Genomic DNA, 20,003 nt, shown 5'->3' with positions numbered 1-20,003 from the left:
CAATTATGCTCTTATCTGCAGACGAACAATATTTTTGAAGTGTTTCAGTCAGGTTTCAGGGCTCACCACAGTACAGAAACCGCCTTAGTGAAAATAACCAACGATTTACTCTTAGCTGCTGACCGAGGGTGCGTCTCGCTATTAGTTTTACTCGATCTTAGTGCGGCATTTGATACCATTGACCACAATATCCTCATAAATCGTTTAAAGTCTACAGGTGTCCAGGGACAGGCTCTACAATGGTTTAAGTCATACTTAACTGACCGCTACCAGTTTGTAAATCTTAATGGACAGCCTTCACAAATCTGCCCAGTAAAGTATGGGGTGCCTCAAGGATCAGTTTTAGGCCCTTTACTGTTTACAATTTACATGCTACCTATGGGAGACATTATTAGAAGACATGGGATCAGCTTTCACTGCTATGCAGATGATACTCAATTATATATTTCCACTAAACCTGACGAGACGTCTGAACTTTCTAAACTAACTGAGTGCATCAAAGACATCAAAGACTGGATGACCAACAATTTTCTTCTCTTAAACTCAGACAAAACAGAATTATTACTTATTGGGCCTAAATCTTGCACACAGCAGATCTCGCAACTCAATTTACAATTAGAGGGATACAAAGTTAGCTTTAGCTCTACTATAAAAGATCTGGGTGTCATATTAGACAGCAATCTAACTTTTAAAAACCATATATCCCATGTCACAAAAACTGCCTTCTTTCATCTGAGAAATATCGCTAAATTACGAAATATGCTATCCATCTCAGATGCAGAAAAGCTAGTCCATGCTTTTATGACTTCGAGACTGGATTACTGTAATGCTCTATTTGCTGGCTGCCCAGCATCCTCTATTAACAAACTTCAATTAGTACAAAATGCAGCAGCCAGAGTTCTGACCAGGTCTAGAAAATATGATCATATAACCCCAATTTTATCCTCCTTACACTGGCTGCCTGTTAAATTTCGTATTGAATTTAAAATATTACTTCTCACCTATAAAGCTCTAAATAATCTAGCTCCTGTTTATCTAACCAACCTTCTGTCTCGTTACGAACCAACTCGCTCCTTAAGATCTCAAAATTCAGGGCTTCTGGTAGTACCTAGAATAGCAAAATCAAGTAAAGGAGGTCGAGCCTTCTCTTTCATGGCTCCTACACTCTGGAATAGCCTTCCTGGTAATGTCCGAGGCTCAGACACACTCTCCCAGTTCAAAACTAGATTAAAGACCTATCTGTTTAGTAAAGCATACACTCAGTGCATCACCTAGCAGGTTCCACACTGGCTTCTACATCTTGCTTATATACACCATGAACAGCAGCTACGCTAATTATTCTCTTTATTCTCTATTTTCACCTGGGGATACTCATCCCGAGGTCCTCAGATTAGGCGGAGTCACTGATTGGATCCAAGACCAGCGACGTGATGATCCCAAGGATTCCATATCCGGGACCAGGCCATATCCTGAGCTGCTGCTGCGCTGATGGTCGTGGGGAGTGGAGAACATGAGTCTGATTCCAGCGACGCTCCAGGGACAGACGAGTCTTCATTGAGGCCATCTTCCAGCATAAACCACGGCGAATGAAGTTCTGCACAAGACTTTTGGCCAGCGGAGAAATTAAAATGGTCGTGCCCAACTGAGTCTGGTTCTCTCAAGGTTTTTTTTCTTCACTCCCATCAGGTGAAGTTTTTTTTCCCTCTCCGCTGTCGCCACTGCCTCGCATGGTTCAGGATTGGTAGAGCTACGCATCGATGAATTTGCTCTTCAGTGTTTGAACTCTCAGTAATGATTAAATCACACTGAACAGAGCTAAACTGAACTGAACTTAAACACTAAAACCTGAACCACACTGTTCCAGTTACTATGACCATTTATGTGAAGCTGCTTTGACACAATCTACATTGTAAAAGCGCTATACAAATAAAGCTGAATTGAATTGAATTGAACTATGTAGCTTGCTGGGGTCAGAGGCCCCTAGGTGGAGGGCCAGGGGGCACCGTGGGGCCTCTACTGCAAGTACAGGGAAAGTTGTGGACCCCTGGGTAGCTTGCTGGGGTTAGAGGCCCATGGGTGAAGGGCAAGGGGGCACGCTGGGGCCTCTACTGCAAGTCCAGGGAGAGAAGTACACCCCTGGGTAGCTTGCTGGGAAATAAAGCCCCTAGGTAGAGGGCCAGGGGTACCCTGGGGCCTCTACTGCAAGTCCAGGGAGAGAGTTGTACCCCTGGGTAGCTAGCTGGGGTCAGAGACCCTTAGGTGGAGGGCCAGGGGGCACCCTGGGGCCTCTAGTGCAAGTCCAGGGATAGTTGTGGACCCCTTGGTAGATTCTTATGGTCTGAGGACCCTAGGTGGAGGGCCAGGGGCACCCTTGGGCCTCCACTGCAAGTCTAGGGAGAGTTGTGGACCCCTGGGTAGCTTGCTGGGGTCAGAGGCCCCTTGGTGGAGGGCCAGCGGGCACCCTGGGGCCTCTACTGCAAGTCCAGGAGAGAAGTGCGCCCCTGGGTAGCTTGCTGGGGTCAGAGGCCCCTAGGTGGAGGACAAGGGGGCTTCCTGGGGCCTCTAGTGCAAGTCCATTGAGAGAGGTGGACCCCTGGGTTGCTTGCTGGGTTCTTAGGCACTTAGGTGGAGGGCCAGGGGGCACCCTGGGGTATATAGTGCAAGTCCAGGGAGAGAGGTGGACCCCTTGGTAGATTCCTATGGTCTAAGGACCCTAGGCGGAGGGCCAGGGGGATCCCTGGGGCCTCTACTGCAAGTCCAGGGAGAGTTGTGGACCCCTGGGTAGCTTGCTGGGGTCTTAGGCCCCTAGGTGGAGGGCCAGTGGGCAGCCTGGGGCCTATACTTCAAGTCCAGGGAGAAAGGTAGACCCCTGGGTAGCTTGCTGGGGTCAGAGGCCCCTAGGTGGAGGGCTAGGGGGCACCATGGGGCCTATCCTGCAAGTACAAGGATAGAGGAGGACCCCTGGGTAGCTTGCTGGGGTCAGAGGCCCCTATGTGGAGGGCCAGGAGGTACCCTAGGGCCCCTATTGCAAGTCCAGGGAGAGAGTGGGACCCCTGGGTAGCTTATTGGGGTCAGAGGCAACTAAGTGGAGGGCCAGGGGGCACCCTGGGGCCTATCCTGCCAGTCCAGGGAGAGAGGTGGACCCCTGGGTAGCTTGCTGGGGTCTGAAGCCCATAGGTGGAGGGCCAGGGGGTACCCTAGGGCCTCTACTGCAAGTCCAGGGAGAAAGGTGGACCCCTGGGTAGCTTGCTGGTGTCAGAGGCCCCTAGGTGGAGGGCCAGGGGGCACCTTGGGGCCTCTACTGTAAGTCAAGGGAGGGTTGTGGACCCCTTGGTAGCTTGCTGGGGTCAGAGGCCCAAAGGTGGAGGGCCAGGGGGCACCCTGGGGCCTATATTGCCAGTCCAGGGAGAGAGGTTGACCCCTGGGTAGCTTGCTGGGGTCTTAGGCCCCTATGTGGAGGTCTAAGGGGCACCCTGGGGCCTATACTGCAAGTCCAGGGAGAGATTTGGACCCCTGGCTAGCTTGCTAGGGTCAAAGGCCCCTATGTGGTGGGCAAGGGGGCACCCGGGTTCTCTACTACAAGTCCAGGGAGAAAGCTGGACCCCTGGGTAGCTTGCTGGGGTTAGAGGCCCCTAGGTGTAGGGCCAGGGGACACCCTGGGGCCTCTACTACAAGTCCAGGAAGAGAGGTGAACTCCTGGGTAGATTGCTGGGGTCAGAGGCCCATAGAAGAAGGGCCAAGGGGCTTCCTGGGGCCTCTACTGCAAGTCCAGGGAGAGAGGTGGACCCCCAGGTAGCTTGCATAGGTCAGAGGCCCCTAGATGGAGGGCCAATGAGCACCTTGGGGCCTCTAATGCAAGTCCAGGGAGAGAGGTGGACCCCTGGGTAGCTTGATGGGGTCAGAAGCCCATAGTCGGTTGGCCAGGGGGCTTCCTGGGGCCTATACTGCAAGTCCAGGGAGAGAGGTGGACCCCTGGGTAGCTTTCTGGGGTCAGAGGCCCCTCGGTGGAGGGCCAGGGGGCACCCTGGGGCCTATACTGCAAGTCCAGGGAGAGAGGTGGACCCCTGGGTTAGCTTGCTGAGGTCTGAAGCCCATAGGTGGAGGGCCAGGGGGTACCCTAGGGCCTCTACTGCAAGTCCAGGGAGAGATGTGGACCCCTGGATAGCTTGCTGGGGTCAAAGGCCCCTAGGTGGAGGGCCAGGAGGCACCCTGGGGCCTCTACTGCAAGTCCAGGGAGGATTGTGGACCCATTGGTAGCTTGCTGGGGTCAGAGGCCAAAAGGTGGAGGGCCAGGGGGCACCCTGGGGCCTCTACTGCAAGTCCAGGAAGAGAGGTGGACTCTTGGGTAGCTTTCAGGGGTCAGAGGCCCCTAGGTGGAGGGCCAGGGGGCACCCTGGTGCCTCTACTGCAAGTCCAGGGAGAGAGGTGGACCACTGGGTAGCTTCCTGAGGTCAGAGGCCCCTAGTTGGAGGGCCAGGGGGCACCCTGGGGCCTATCCTGCAGATCCAGGGAGAGAGGTGGATCCCTGGGTAGCTTGCTGGGGTACGAAGCCCCTAGGTGGAGGGCCAGGGGCACCCTGGGGCCTCTACTGCAAGTCAAGGGAGAGAGGTGGACCCCTGGGTAGCTTGCTGGGGTCAGAGGCCCCTAGGTGGAGGGCCAGGGGGCACGCTGGGGCCTCTACTGCAAGTCCAGGGAGAGAGGTGGACCCTTGGGTAGCTTGCTGGGGTCAGAGGCCCCTAGGATGAGCGCCAAAGGGCAACCAGGGGCCTCTACTGCAAGTCCAGGGAGAAAGGTGGACCCCTGGGTAGCTTGCTGGGATCAGAGGCCCCTAGGTGGAGGGCCAGGAGGTACCCTAGGGCCCCTACTGCAAGAACATGTAGAGAGTTGGACCCCTGGGTAGCTTGCTGGGGTCAGAGGCAACTAGGTGGAGGACCAGGGGGCACCCTGGAGCCTATACTGCCAGTCCAGGGAGAGAGGTGGACCCCCTGGGTAGCTTGCTGGGGTCAGAGGCCCATGGGTGGAGGGCAAGGCGGCAAGCTGGGGCCTATACTGCAAGTCCAGGGAGAGAGGTGGAGCCCTGGGTAGCTTGCTGGGGAATAAAGCCCCTAGGTGGAGGGCCAGGGGGTACCCTAGGGCCTCTACTGCAAGTCCAGGGAGAGAGGTGGACCCCTGGGTAGCTAGCTGGGGTCAGAGGACCTTAGGTGGAGGGCCAGGTGGCACCCTTGGGCCTCTACTGCAAGTCTAGGGAGAGTTGTGGACCCCTGGGTAGCTTGCTGGGGTCAGAGGCCCCTTGGTGGAGGGCCAGCGGGCACCCTGGGGCCTCTACTGCAAGTCCAGGGAGAGAAGTGGGCCCCTGGGTAATTTGTTGGGGCCAGAGGCCCCTAGGTGGAGGGCAAGGGGGCTTCCTGGGGCATCTAGTGCAAGTCCATTGAGAGATGTGGACCCCTGGGTAGCTTGCTGGGGTCGTAGGCCCCTAGGTGGAATGCCAGGGGGCAACCTGGGGCCTCTACTGCAAGTCCAGGGAGAGTTTTGGACCCCTTGGTAGCTTGCTGGGTTCAGAGGCCCCTAGGGGGAGGGCCAGGGGGCTTCCTGGGGCCTCTAGTGCAAGTCCATTGAGAGAGGTGGACCCCTGGGTAGCTAGCTGGGGTCGTAGGCCCCTAGGTGGAATGCCAGGGGGCAACCTGGGGCCTCTACTGCAAGTCCAGGGAGAGTTTTGGACCCCTTGGTAGCTTGCTGGGGTCAGAGGCCCATGGGTGGAGGGCAAGGTGGCAAGCTGGGGCCTATACTGCAAGTCCAGGGAGAGAGGTGGACCCCTGGGTAGCTTGCTGGGGAATAAAGCCCCTAGGTGGAGGGCCAGGGGGTACCCTAGGGCCTCTACTGCAAGTCCAGAGAGAGAGGTGGACCCCTGGGTAGCTAGCTGGGGTCAGAGGCCCCTTGGTGGAGGGCCAGCGGGCACCCTGGGGCCTCTACTGCAAGTCCAGGGAGAGATGTGGGCCCCTGGGTAGCTTGCTGGGGTCAGAGGCCCCTAGGTGGAGGGCAAGGGGGCTTCCTGGGGCCTCTAGTGCAAGTCCATTGAGAGAGGTGGACCCCTGGGTAGCTAGCTGGGGTCGTAGGCCCCTAGGTGGAATGCCAGGGGGCACCATGGGGCCTCTACTGCAAGTCCAGGGAGAGTTGTGGACCCCTTGGTAGCTTTCTGGGTTCAGAGGCCCCTAGGGGGAGGGCCAGGGGGCACCCTGGTTCCTATACTGCCACTCCAGGGAGAGAGGTGGACCCCTGGGTAGCTTGCTGGGGTCAAAGGCCCCTAGGTGGAGTGCCAGGGGGCACCCTGGGTCCTCTGTTGCAAGTCCAGGGAGAGAGGTGGACCCCTGGGTAGCTTCCTGGGGTAAGAGGCCCCTAAGTGGAGGGCCAGGGGGCACCCTGGGGCCTATACTGCAAGTCCAGGGAGAGGGGTGGATCCCTGGGTAGCTTGATGAGGTCTTAAGCCCATGGGTGGAGGGCAAGGGGGTATCCTAGGGCCTTTAACGCAAGTCCAGGAAGAGAGGTGGACCCCTGTGTAGCTTGCTGGGGTCAGAGGCCCTTGGGTGGAGGGCCAGGGGGCACCCTGGGGCCTCTACTGAAAGTCCAGGGAGAGTTGTGGACCCCTGTGTAGCTTGCTGGGGTCAGAAGCCCCTAGGTGGAAGGCCAGGGGGCACCCTGGGGCCTATACTGCCAGTCCAGGGAGATAATTGGACCCCTGGGTAGCTTGCTGGGGTCTTAGGCCCCTAGGTGGAGGGCCAGGGGGCACCCTGGGGCCTCTACTGCAAGTCCAGGGAGAGAGGTGGACCCCTGGGTAGCTTGCTGGGGTCCTAGGCCCCAAGGTGGAGGGCCAGGGGGCACCTTGGGGCCTCTACTACAAGTCCAGGAAGAGAGGTGGACCCCTGGGTAGCTTCCTGGGGTAAGAGGCCCCTAGGTGGAGAGCCAGGGGGTACCCTGGGGCCTATACTGCAAGTCCAGGGAGAGGGGTGGATCCCTGGGTAGCTTGATGAGGTCTGAAGCCCATAGGTGGAGGGCCAGGGGGTACCCTAGGGCCTTTAACGCAAGTCCAGGAAGAGAGGTGGACCCCTGGGTAGCTTGCTGGTGTCAGAGGCACAAAGGTCGAGGGCCAGGGGGCACCCTGGGGCCTATATTCCCAGTCCAGGGAGAGAGGTTGACCCCTGGGAAGCTTGCTGGCGTCAGAGGCTCCTTGGTGGAGGGCCAGGGGGGCTTCCTGGGTTCTCTACTGCAAGTCCAGGGAGAGAGGTGGACCCCTGGGTAGCTTGCTGGGGTCAAAGGCCCCTAGCTGGAGGGCCAGGGGGCACCCTGGGGACTCTACTGCAAGCCCAGGGAGAGAGGTGGACCCCTGGGTAGCTTGCTTGGGACTAAAGCCCCTAGGTGGAGGGCCAGGGGCTACCCTAGGGCCTCTACTGCAATTCCAGGGAGAGTTGTGGTCCCCTTGGTAGATTGCTTGGGCCAGAGGCCCCTAGGTGGAGGGCCAGGGGGCACCCTTGGGCCTCTACTGCAAGTCTAGGGAGAGATGTGGACCCCTGGGTAGCTTGCTGGGGTCAGAGGCCCCTAATTGGAGGGCCAGCGGGCACCCTGGGGCCTCTTCTGCAAGTCCAGGGAGAGAGGTGGACCCCTGGGTAGCTTGCTGGGGTAAGAAGAACCTAGGTGGAGGGTCAAGGGGTACCCTGGGGAATATACTGCCAGTCCAGGGAGAGAGGTGGACCCCTGTGTAGCTTGCTGGGGTCTTCGGCCCCTAAGATGAGTGCCAGGGGGCACGCTGGGGCCTATACTGCAAGTGCAGGGAGAGAAGTGGACCCCTAGGTAGTTTGTTTGGCTGAGAGTGGCCTAGGTGGAGGGCCAAGGGGCACCCAGGGGCCTATACTGCAAGTCCAGGGAGAGTTGTGGACCCTTGGGTAACTTGCGGGGGTCAGAGGGCCCTGGGTGGATGGCAAGGGGGCACCCTGGGGCATATACTTCAAGTCCAGGGAGAGAGGTGGACCCCTGGGTAGCTTGCTGGGGTCTTAGGCACTTAGGTGGAGGGCCTGGGGGCACCCTGGGGCCTATACTGCAAGTCCAGGGAGAGAGGTGGACATCTGGGGAGCTTTCTTGTGTCAGCAGCCCCTAGGTGGAGGGCCTGGGGGCACCCTGGGGCCTCTACTGCCAGTCCAGGGAAAGAGGTGGAACCCCTGGTTAGGTTGCTGTGGTCTTAGGCCCTTAGGTGGAGGGCAAGGGGGCTTCCTGGGGCCTCTATTGCAAGTCCATTGAGAGAGGTTGACCCCTGGGTAGCTAGCTCGGGTCGTAGGCCCCTAGGTGGAATGCCAGGGGGCACCCTGGGGCCTCTACTGCAAGTCCAGGGAGAGTTGTGGACCCCTTGGTAGCTTGCTGGGGTCAGAGGCTTCTAGGTGGAGGGTTAGGGGGCACCCAGGGGCCTCTACTGCCAGTCCAGGGAGAGAGGTGGACCCCCTGGGTAGCTTGCTGTGGTCTTAGGCCCTTAGGTGGAGGGCCAGGGGGCACCTTAGGGCCTATACTGCAAGTCCAAGGAGAGATGTGGACCCCTGGGTAGCGTGCTGGGGTCAGAGGCCCCTAGGTGGAGATCCAGGGAGCACCCTGGGGCCTATACTTCAAGTCAAGGCAGAGAGGTGGACCCCTGGGTAGCTTGCTGGGGTCTTAGGCACTTAGGTGGAGGGCCTGGGGGCACCCTGGGGCCTTTACTGCAAGTCCAGAGAGAGAGGTGGAACCCTGGGTAGCTTGCTAGGATCAGAGGCCCCTAGGTGGAGGGCCAGGGGGCACCCTGGGGCCTCTACTGCAAGTCAAGGGAGAGTTGTGGACCCCTGGGTAGCTTGCTGGGGTCTGAGGCCCCCAGGTGGAGGGCCAGTGGGCATCCTGGGGCCTATACTTCATGTCCAGGGAGAAAATTGGACCTCTGGGTAGCTTTCTTGGGTCAGAGGCAACTAGGTGGAGGGCCAGGAGGCACCCTGGGGCCTATCCTGCAAGTCCAGGGAGAGAGGTGGACCCCTGGGTAGATTGCTTGGCTGAGAGTGGCCTAGGTGGAGGGCCAAGGCGCACCCTGGGAACTCTACTGCAAGTCCAGGGAGAGTTGTGGACCCTTGGGTAACTTGTGGGGGTCAGAGGCCCCTGGGTGGAGGGCAAGGGGGCACCCTGGGGCCTCTACTGCAAGTCCAGGGAGAGATATGGACCCCTGGGTAGCTTGCTGGGGTCAGAAGCCCATAGGTGGTGGGCCAGGGGGCACCCTGGGGCCTATTCTGCAAGTCCAGGGAGAGAGGTTGACCCCTGAATAGCTTCCTGGGGTCAGTGGCCCCTAGGTGGAGGGCCAGGTTGCCCCCTGCAGCCTATCCTGCAAGTCCAGGGAGAGAGGTGGACCCCTGGGTAGCTTCCTGGGGTAAGAAGCCCCTAGGTGGAGAGCCAGGGGGTACCCTGGGGCCTATACTGCAAGTCAAGGGAGAGGGGTGGATCCCTGGGTAGCTTGATGAGGTCTGAAGCTCATAGGTGAAAGGCAAGGGGGTACCCTAGGGCCTTTAACACAAGTCCAGGAAGAGAGGTAGACCCCTGGGTAGCTTGCTGGTGTCAGAGGCACAAAAGTGTAGGGCCAGAGGGCACCCTGGGGCCTATATTCCCAGTCCAGGGAGAGAGGTTGACCCCTGGGAAGCTTGCTGGCGTCAGAGGCTCCTTGGTGGAGTGCCAGGGGGCTTCCTGGGTTCTCTACTGCAAGTCCAGGGAGAGAGGTGGACCCCTGGGTAGCTTGCTGGGGTCAAAGGCCCCTAGCTGGAGGGCCAGGGGGCACCCTGGGGACTCTACTGCAAGTCCAGGGAGAGAGGTGGACCCCTGGGTTGCTTGCTGGGGACTAAAGCCCTTAGGTGGAGGGCCAGGGGCTACCCTAGGGCCTCTACTGCAAGTCTAGGGAGAGATGTGGACCCCTGGGTAGCTTGCTGGGGTCAGAGGCCCCTAAGTGGAGGGCCAGCGGGCACCCTGGGGCCTCTTCTGCAAGTCCAGGGAGAGTTTTGGACCTCTGGGAAGCTTGCTGGGGTAAGAAGAACCTAGGTGAAGGGTCAGGGGGTACCCTGGGGCCTATACTGCCAGTCCAGCGCTAGAGGTGGACCCCTGTGTAGCTTGCTGGGGTCTTAGGCCCGTAGGTGGAGTGCCAGGGGGCACCCTGGGGCCTATACTGCAAGTGCAGGGAGAGAGGTGGACCCCTGGGTAGTTTGTTTGGCTGAGAGTGGCCTAGGTGGAGGGCCAAGGGGCACCCAGGGGCCTCTACTGCAAGTCCAGGGAGAGTTATGGACCCTTGGGTAACTTGCGGGGGTCAGAGGCCCCTGGGTGGATGGCAAGGGGGCACCTTGGGGCCTCTACTACAAGTCCAGGGAGAGAGGTGGACCCCTGGGTAGCTTGCAAGGGTCAGAAACCCATAGGTGGAGGGTCAGGGGGCACCCTGGGGCCTCTACTGCAAGTCCAGGGAGAGAGGTGGACCCCTGGGTAGCTTGCTGGGGTCAGAAGCCCATAGGTGGTGAGACAGGGGGAACCCTGGGGCCTCTACTGCAAGTCCAGGGAGAGAGGTGGACCCCTTGGTAGCTTGCTGGTGTAAGAAGCCCATATGTGGATGGCCAGGGGGCACCTTGGGGCCTCTTCTGCAAGTCCAGGGAGAGAGGTGGACCCCTGGGTAGCTTGCTGGGGTAAGAAGAACCTAGGTGGAGGGCCAGGGGGCACCATGGGGCCTCTCCTGCAAGTCCAGGGAGAGAGGTGGACCCCTGGGTAGCTCGCTGGGGTCAGAGGCCCCTAGGTGGAGGGCTAGGAGGTACCCTAGGGCCCCTACTGCAAGTCCAGGGAGAGAGTTGGACCCCTGGTTAGCTTGCTGGGGTCAGACGCAACTAGGTGGAGGGCCAGGGGGCACCCTGTGGCCTATCCTGCAAGTCCAGGGAGAGAGGTGGACCCCTGGGTAGCTTGCTGGGGTCTGAAGCCCATAGGTGGAGGGCCAGGGGGTACCCTAGGGCCTCTACTGCAAGTCCAGGGAGAGAGGTGGACCCCTGGGTAGCTTGCTGGGGTCAGAAGCCCATAGGTGGTGGGCCAGGGGGCACCCTGGGGCCTATTCTGCAAGTCCAGGGAGAGAGGTTGACCCCTGAGTAGCTTCCTGTGGTCAGTGGCCCCTAGGTGGAGGGCCAGGTTGCCCCCTGCAGCCTAACCTGCAAGTCCAGGGAGAGAGGTGGACCCCTGGGTAGCTTCCTGGGGTAAGAGGCCCCTAGGTAGAGAGCCAGGGGGTACCCTGGGGCCTATACATCAAGTCCAGGGAGAGGGGTGGATCCCTGGGTAGCTTGATGAGGTCTGAAGCCCATAGGTGGAGGGCAAGGGGGTACCCTAGGGCCTTTAACGCAAGTCCAGGAAAAGGGGTGGACCCCTGGGTAGCTTGCTGGTGTCAGAGGCACAAAGGTGGAGGGCCAGGGGGCACCCTGGGGCCTATATTGCCAGTCCAGGGAGAGAGGTTGACCCCTGGGAAGCTTGCTGGCGTCAGAGGCTCCTTGGTGGAGTGCCAGGGGGCAGCTTGGGTTCTCTACTGCAAGTCCAGGGAGAGAGGTGGACCCCTGGGTAGCTTGCTGGGGTCAAAGGCCCCTAGCTGGAGGGCCAGGGGGCACCCTGGGGACTCTACTGCAAGTCCAGGGAGAGAGGTGGACCCCTGGGTAGCTTGCTGGGGACTAAAGCCCCTAGGTGGAGGGCCAGGGGCTACCCTAGGGCCTCTACTGCAATTCCAGGGAGAGTTGTGGACCCCTTGGTAGATTGCTTGGGCCAGAGGCCCCTAGGTGGAGGGCCAGGGGGCACCCTGGTGCCTCTACTGCAAGTCAAGGGAGAGAGGTGGACCCTTGGGTAGCTTGCTGGGGTCAGAGGCCCCTAGGTGGAGGGCTAGGAGGTACACTAGGGCCCCTACTGCAAGTCCAGGGAGAGAGTTGGACACCTGGGTAGCTTGCTGGGGTCAGAGGCAACTAGGTGGAGGGCCAGGGGGCACCCTGTGGCCTATCCTGCAAGTCCAGGGAGAGAGGTGGACCCCTGGGTAGCTTGCTGGGTTCTGAAGCCCATAGGTGGAGGGCCAGGGGGTACCCTAGGGCCTCTACTGCAAGTCCAGGGAGAGAGGTGGACCCCTGGGTAGCTTGCTGGTGTCAGAGGCCCCTAGGTGGAGGGCAAGGGGGCACCTTGGGGCCTCTACTGCAAGTCCAGGGACGGTTGTGGACTCCTTGGTAGCTTGCTGGGTTGAGAAGCAAATAGGTGGAGGGCCAGGGGGTACTCTGGGGCCTCTACTACAAGTCCAGGGAGAAAGCTGGACCCCTGGGTAGCTTGCTGGGGTCAGAGGCTCCTAGGTGGAGGGCCAGGGGGCACCCTGGGGCCTCTACTGTCGTCTAGGAAAAGAAGTGGACCCCTCGGTAGCTTGCTGGGGTCAGAGGCCCCTTGAGTGGAGGGCCAGGGGGCACCCTGGGGCCTCTACTGCAAGTCTAGGGAGAGAGGTGGACCCCTGGGTAGCTTGCTGGGGTCAGATACCCCTAGGTGGAGTTCCATGGGGCACCCTGAGGCCTCTACTGCAAGTCCAGGGAGAGAGGTTAATCCCTTGGTAGCTTGCTGGGGTCAGAGTCCCCTAGGTGGAGAGCCAGGGGGCACCCTGGGGACTCTACTGCAAGTCCAGGGATAGAGGTGGATCCCTGCGTAGCTTGATGAGGTCTGAAGCCCATATGTGGAGGGTAAGGGGGTACCCTAGGGCCTCTAACGCAAGTCCAGGGAGAGAGGTGGACCCCTGTTTAGCTTTCTGGGGTCAGAGGCCCTTAGGTGGAGGGCCAGGGGGCACCCTGGGGCCTCTACTGAAAGTCCAGGGAGAGTTGTGGACCCCTGGGTAGCTTGCTGGGGTCAGAAGCCAATAGGTGGAGGGCAAGGGGGCACCCTGGGGCCTATACTGCCAGTCCAGGGAGACATTTGGACCACTGAGTAGCTTGCTGGGGTCTTAGGCCCCTATGTGGAGGGCCAGGGGGCACCCTGGGGCCTCTACTGCAAGTCCAGGGAGAGAGGTGGACCCCTGGGTAGCTTGCTGGGGTCCTAGGCCCCTAGGTTGAGGGCCAGGGGGCACCCTGGGGCCCATACTTCAAGTCAAGGGAGAGAGGTGGACCCCTGGGTAGCTTGCTGGGGTCAGAGGCACCTAGGTAGAGGGCCAGGGGGCACCCTGGGGCCTTTACTACAAGTCCAGGAAGAGAGGTGGACTCCTGGGTAGCTTGCTGGGGTCAGAGACACATAGAAGGAGGGCCAAGGGGCTTCCTGGGGCCTCTACTGCAAGTCCAGGGAGAGAGGTGGACCCCCAGGTAGCTTGCTGAGGTCAGTGGCCCCTAGGTGGAGGGCCAATAAGCACCTTGGGGCCTCAACTGCAAGTCCAGGGAGAGAGGTGGACCCCTGGGTAGCTTGCTGGGGTCAGAGGCACCTAGGTAGAGGGCCAGGGGGTACCCTGGGGCCTCTACTACAAGTCCAGGAAGAGAGGTGGACTCCTGGGTAGCTTGCTGGGGTCAGAGACACATAGAAGGAGGGTCAAGGGGCTTCCTGGGGCCTCTACTGCAAGTCCAGGGAGAAAGGTGGACCCCCAGGTAGCTTGCTGAGGTCAGTGGCCCCTAGGTGGAGGGCCAATAAGCACCTTGGGGCCTCAACTGCAAGTCCAGGGAGAGAGGTGGACCCCTGGGTAGCTTGCTGGGGTCAGAAGCCCATAGTCGGTGGGCCAGGGGGCTTCCTGGGGCCTATACTGCAAGTCCAGGGCAAGAGGTGGACCCCTGGGTAGCTTTCTGGGGTCAGAGGCCCCTAGGTGGAGGGCCAGGGGGCACCCTGGGGCCTATACTGCAAGTCCAGGGAGAGAGGTGCACCCCTGGGTAGGTTGCTGAGGTCAGAAGCCCATAGGTGGAGGGCCAGGGGGTACCCAAGGGCCTGTACTGCAAGTCCAGGAAGAGAGGTGGACCCCTGGGTAGCTTGCTGGGGTCAAAGGCCCCTAGGTGGAGGGCCAGGAGGCACCCTGGGGCCTCTACTGCAAGTCCAGGGAGAGTTGTGGACCCATTGGTAGCTTGCTGGGATCAGAGGCCAAAAGGTGGAGGTTCATGGGGCACCCTGGGGCCTCTACTGCAAGTCCAGGAAGAGAGGTGGACTCCTGGGTAGCTTTCAGGGGTCAGAGGCCCCTAGGTGGAGGGCCAGGGGGCACCCTGGGGCCTATACTGCAAGTCCAGGGAGAAAGGTGGACTCCTGGGTAGCTTCCTAAGGTCAGACGCCCCTAGGTGGAGGGCCACGGAGCACCCTGGGGCCTATCATGCAGATCCAGGGAGAGAGGTGGACCCCTGGGTAGCTTGCTGGGGTACGAAGCCCCTAGGTGGAGGGCCAGGGGCACCCTGGGGCCTCTACTGCAAGTCCAGGGAGAGAGGTGGACCCCTGGGTAGATTGCTGGGGTCAGAAACCCCTAGGTGGAGGGCCAGGGGGCACCCTGGGGCCTCTACTGCAAGTCCAGGGAGAGAGGTGGACCCTTGGGTAGCTTGCTGGGGTCAGATGACCCTAGGTGGAGGGCCAAAGGGCAACCAGGGGCCTCTACTGCAAGTCCAGGGAGAAAGGTGGACCCTGCGTAGCTTGCTGGAATCAGAGGCCCCTAAGTGGAGGGCCAGGGGGTACCCTAGGGCCCCTACTGCAAGTCAAGGTAGAGAATTTGACCCCTGGGTAGCTTGCTGGGGTCAGAGGCAACTAGGTGGAGGGCCAGGGGGCACCCTGGGGCCTATCCTGCAAGTCCAGGGAGAGAGGTGGACCCCTGGGTAGTTTGCTTGGCTGAGAGTGGCCTAGGTGGAGGGCCAAGGGGCACCCTGGGGCCTCTACTGCAAGTCCAGGGAGAGTTGTGGACCCATGGGTAACTTGCGGGGGTCAGAGGCCCCTAGGTGGAGGGCAAGGGGGCACCCCGGGGCCTCTACTGCAGGTCCAGGGAGAGATGTGGACCCCTGGGTAGCTTGCTGGGGTCAGAAGCCCATAGCTGGTGGGCCAGGGGGCAACTTGGGGCCTATTCTGCAAGTCCAGGGAGAGAGGTAGACCCCTGGGTAGCTTCCTGGGGTCAGTGGCCCCTAGGTGGAGGGCCAGGTTGCCCCCTGCAGCCTGTCCTGCAAGTCCAGGGAGAGAGGTGGACCCCTGGGTAGCTTCCTAGGGTAAGAGGCCCCTAGGTGGAGGGCAAGGGGGCACCTTGGGGCCTATAATGCAAGTCTAGGGAGAGAAGTAGACCCCTGGGTAGCTTGCTGGGGAATAAAGCCCCAAGGTGGAGGGCCAGGGGGTACCCTAGGGCCTCTACTGCAACTCCATGGAGAGAGGTGGACCCCTGGGTAGCTTGCTGGGGAATAAAGCCTCTAGGTGGATTGCCAGGGGGTACCCTAGAGCCTCTACTGCAACTCCAGGGAGAGAGGTGGACCCCTTGGTAGCTAGCTGGGGTCAGAGGCCCTTAGGTGGAGGGCCAGGGGGCACCCTGGGGCCTCTAGTGCAAGTCAGGGGAAAATTGTGGACCCCTTGGTACATTCCTAGGGTCTGAGGACCCTAGGTGGAGGGCCAGGGGGCACCCTTGAGCCTCTACTGCAAGTCTAGGGAGAGTTATGGACCCCTGGGTAGCTTGCTGGGGTCAGAGGCCCCTTGGTGGAGGGTCAGCGGGCACCCTGGGGCCTGTACTGCAAGTCCAGGGAGAGAGGTGGCCCCTGGGTAGCTTGCTGGGGTCAGAGGCCCCTAGGTGGAGGGCAAGGGGGCTTCCTGGGGCCTCTACTGCAAGTCCATTGAGAGAGGTGGACCCCTTGGTAGCTTGCTGGGGTCAGAGGCCCCTAGGTGGAGGGCCAGGGGGCACCCTGGGGCCTCTACTGCAAGTCCAGGGAGAGTTGTGGACCCCTGGGTAGCTTGCTGGGGTCTTAGGCCCCTAGGTGGAGGGCCAGTGGGCACCCTGGGGCCTTTACTTCAAGTCCAGGGAGAAAGGTGGACCCCTGGGTAGCTTTCTGGGGTCAGAGGCCCCTAGGTGGAGGGAGAGAGGGCACCCTGGGGCCTCTACTGCAAGTCCAGGGAGAGTTGTGGACCCCTGGGTAGCTTGCTGCGGTCAGACGCCCCTGGGTGGAGGGCAAGGGGGCACCCTGGTTCCAATACTGCAAGTTCAGGAAGAGAGGTGGACCCCTGGGTAGCTTTCTGGGGTCTTAGGGCCCTAGGTGGAGGGCCAGGGGGCACCCTGGGGCCCATACTGCAAGTCCAAGGAGAGATGTGGACCCCTATGTAGCTTGCTGGGGTCAGAGTCCCCTAGGTGGAGGGCCAGGGTGCACCCTGGAGCCTATACTGCCAGTCCAGGGAGAGAGGTGGACCCCCTGGGTAGCTTGCTGGGGTCAGAGGCCCCTAGGTGCAGGGCAAGGGGGCACCCTGGGGCCTCTACTGCAAGTCCAGGGAGAGTTGTGAACCCCTGGGTAGCTTGCTGGGGTCAGAGGCCCCTGGGTGGAGGGCAAGGGGGCACCCTGGCTCCATTAGTGCAAGTTCAGGGAGAGAGGTGGACCCCTGGGTGGCTTTCTGGGATCTTAGGCCCCTAGGTGGAGGGCCAGGGGGCACCCTGGGGCCTATACTGCAAGTCCAAGGAGAGATGTGGACCCCTATGTAGCTTGCTGGGGTCAGAGGCCCCTAGGTGGAGGGCGAGGGGGCACCCTGTGGCCTCAACTGCAAGTCCAGGGAGAGTTGTGGACCCCTGGGTAGCTTGCTGCGGTCAGAGGCCCCTGGGTGGAGGGCAAGGGGGCACCCTGGTTCCAATACCGCAAGTTCAGGAAGAGAGGTGGACCCCTGGGTAGCTTTCTGGGGTCTTAGGCCCCTAGGTGGAGGGCCAGGGGGCACCCTGGGGCCTATACTGCAAGTCGAAGGAGAGATGTGGACCCCTATGTAGCTTGCTGGGGTCAGAGGCCCCTAGGTGGAGGGCCAGGGGGCACCCTGGAGCCTACACTGCCAGTCCAGGGAGAGTTGTGGACCCGTGGGTAGCTTGCTGGGGTCAGGGGCCCCTTGGTGGAGGGCCAGCGGGCACCCTGGGGCCTCTACTGCAAGTCCAGGGAGAGAAGTGGGCCCCTGGGTAGCTTGCTGGGGTCAGAGGCCCCTAGGTGGAGGGCCTGGGGGAACCCTGGGGCCTATACTGCAAGTGCATGGAGAGAGGTGGACCCCTGGGTAGTTTGTTTGGCTGAGAGTGGCCTAGGTGGAGGGCCAAGGGGCACCCAGGGGCCTCTACTGCAAGTCCAGGGAGAGTTGTGGACCCTTGGGTAACTTGCGGGGGTCAGAGGCCCCTAGGTGGATGGCAAGGGGGCACCCTGGGGCCTATACTTCAAGTCCAGGGAGAGAGGTGGACCCCTGGGTAGCTTGCTGGGGTCTTAGGAACTTAGGTGGAGGGCCTGGGGGCACCCTGGGGCCTATACTGCAAGTCCAGGGAGAGAGGTGGACACCTGGGGAGCTTTCTTGTGTCAGCAGCCCCTAGGTGGAGGGCCTGGGGGCACCCTGGGTCCTCTACTGCCAGTCCAGGGAGAGAGGTGGACCCCCTGGGTAGCTTGCTGGGGTCTTAGGCCCCTAGGTGGAGGGCCAAGGGGCACCCTGGGGCCTATACTGCAAGTCCAAGGAGAGATTTGGACCCCTATGTAGCTTGCTGGGGTCAGAGGCCCCTAGGTGGAGGGCCAGGGGGCACCCTGGGGCCTCTACTGCAAGTACAGGAAAAGTTGAGGACCCCTGGGTAGCTTGCTGGGGTTAGAGGCCCATGGGTGGAGGGCAAGGGGGCACGCTGGGGCCACTACTGCAAGTCCAGGGAGAGAAGTACACCCCTGGGTAGCTTGCTGGGGAATAAAGCCCCTAGGTAGAGGGCCAGGGGTACCCTGGGGCCTCTACTGCAAGTCCAGGGAGAGAGTTGGACCCCTGGGTAGCTAGCTGGGGTCAGAGGCCCTTAGGTGGAGGGCCAGGGGGCACCCTGGGGCCTCTAGTGCAAGTCCAGGGATAGTTGTGGACCCCTTGGTAGATTCTTAGGGTCTGAGGACCCTAGGTGGAGGGCCAGGTGGCACCCTTGGGCCTCTACTGCAAGTCTAGGGAGAGTTGTGGACCCCTGGGTAGCTTGCTGGGGTCAGAGGCCCCTTGGTGGAGGGCCAGCGGGCACCCGGGGCCTCTACTGCAAGTCCAGGGAGAGAAGTGGGCCCCAGGGTAGCTTGCTGTGGTCAGAGGCCCCTAGGTGGAGGGCAAGGGGGCTTCCTGGGGCCTCTATTGCAAGTCCATTGAGAGAGGTGGACCCCTGGGTAGCTAGCTCGGGTCGTAGGCCCCTAGGTGGAATGCCAGGGGGCACCCTGGGGCCTCTACTGCAAGTCCAGGGAGAGTTGTGGACCCCTGGGTAGCTTGCTGGGGTCCGAGGCCCCTAGGGGGAGGGCCAGGGGGCACCCTGGGGCCTCTACTGCAAGTCCAGGGAGAGTTGTGGACCCCTTCGTAGCTTGCTGGGGTCAGAGGCCCCTAGGGGGAGGGCCAGGGGGCACCCTGGGGCCTATACTGCAAGTCCAGGGAGAGAGGTGGACCCCTGGGGAGCTTTCTTGTGTCAGCCGCCCCTAGGTGGAGGGCCTGGGGGCACCCTGGGGCCTCTACTGCCAGTCCAGGGAGAGAGGTGGACCCCCTGGGTAGGTTGCTGGGGTCTTAGGCCCCTAGGTGGAGGGCCAGGGGGCACCCTGGGGCCTATACTGCAAGTCCAGGGAGAGAGGTGGACCCCTGGGGAGCTTTCTTGTGTCAGCCGCCCCTAGGTGGAGGGCCTGGGGGCACCCTGGGGCCTCTACTGCCAGTCCAGGGAGAGAGGTGGACCCCCTGGGTAGCTTGCTGGGGTCAGAGGCCCCTAGGTGCAGGGCAAAAGGGCACCCTGGGGCCTCTACTGCAAGTCCAGGGAGAGTTGTGGACCCCTGGGTAGCTTGCTGGGGTCAGAGGCCCCTGGGTGGAGGGCAAGAGGGCACCCTGGTTCCTATAGTGCAAGTTCAGGGAGAGAGGTGGACCCCTGGGTGGCTTTCTGGGGTCTTAGGCCCCTAGGTGGAGGGCCAGGGGGCACCCTGGGGCCTATACTGCAAGTCCAAGGAGAGATGTGGACCCCTATGTAGCTTGCTGGGATGAGACGCCCCTAGGTGGAGGGCGAGGGGGCACCCTGTGGCCTCTACTGCAAGTCCAGGGAAAGTTGTGGACCCCTGGGTAGCTTGCTGGGGTCAGAGGCCCATGGGTGGAGGGCAAGGGGGCACGCTGGGGCCTATACTTCAAGTCCAGGGAGAGAGGAGGACCCCTGGGTAGCTTGCTGAGGAATAAAGCCCCTAGGTGGAGGGCATTGGGGTACCCTAGGGCCTCTACTGCAAGTCCAGGGATAGAGGTGGACCCCTGGGTAGCTAGCTGGGGTCAGAGGCCCTTAGGTGGAGGGCCAGGGGGCACCCTGGGGCTTCTAGTGCAAGTCCAGGGATAGTTGTTGACCCCTTGGTAGATTTCTAGGGTCTGAGGACCCTAGGTGGAGGGCCAGGTGGCACCCTTGGGCCTGTACTGCAAGTCTAGGGAGAGTTGTGGACCCCTAGGTAGCTTGCTGGGGTCAGAGGCCCCTTGGTGGAGGGTCAGCTGGCACCCTGGGGCCTCTACTGCAAGTCTATGGAGAGACGTGGACCCCTGGGAAGCTTGCTGGGGCCCTAGGCCCCTAGGTGGAGATCCAGGGGGCACCCTGGGGCCTATACTTCAAGTCAAGGCAGAGAGGTGGACCCCTGGGTAGCTTGCTGGGGTCTTAGGCACTTAGTTGGAGGGCCTGGGGGCACCCTGGGGCCATTACTGCAAGTCCAGGGAGAGAGGTGGAACCCTGGGTAGCTTGCTGGGGTCTTAGGCCCCCAGGTGGAGGGCCAGTGGGCATCCTGGGGCCTATATTTCATGTCCAGGGAGAAAATTGGACCCCTGGGTAGCTTTCTGGGGTC

The sequence above is a fragment of the Danio rerio genome, chromosome 24, assembly GCF_049306965.1.
Source record: "Danio rerio strain Tuebingen ecotype United States chromosome 24, GRCz12tu, whole genome shotgun sequence".
NCBI lineage: Eukaryota > Metazoa > Chordata > Actinopteri > Cypriniformes > Danionidae > Danio > Danio rerio.
Note: the sequence above shows the minus strand (reverse complement) of the source record.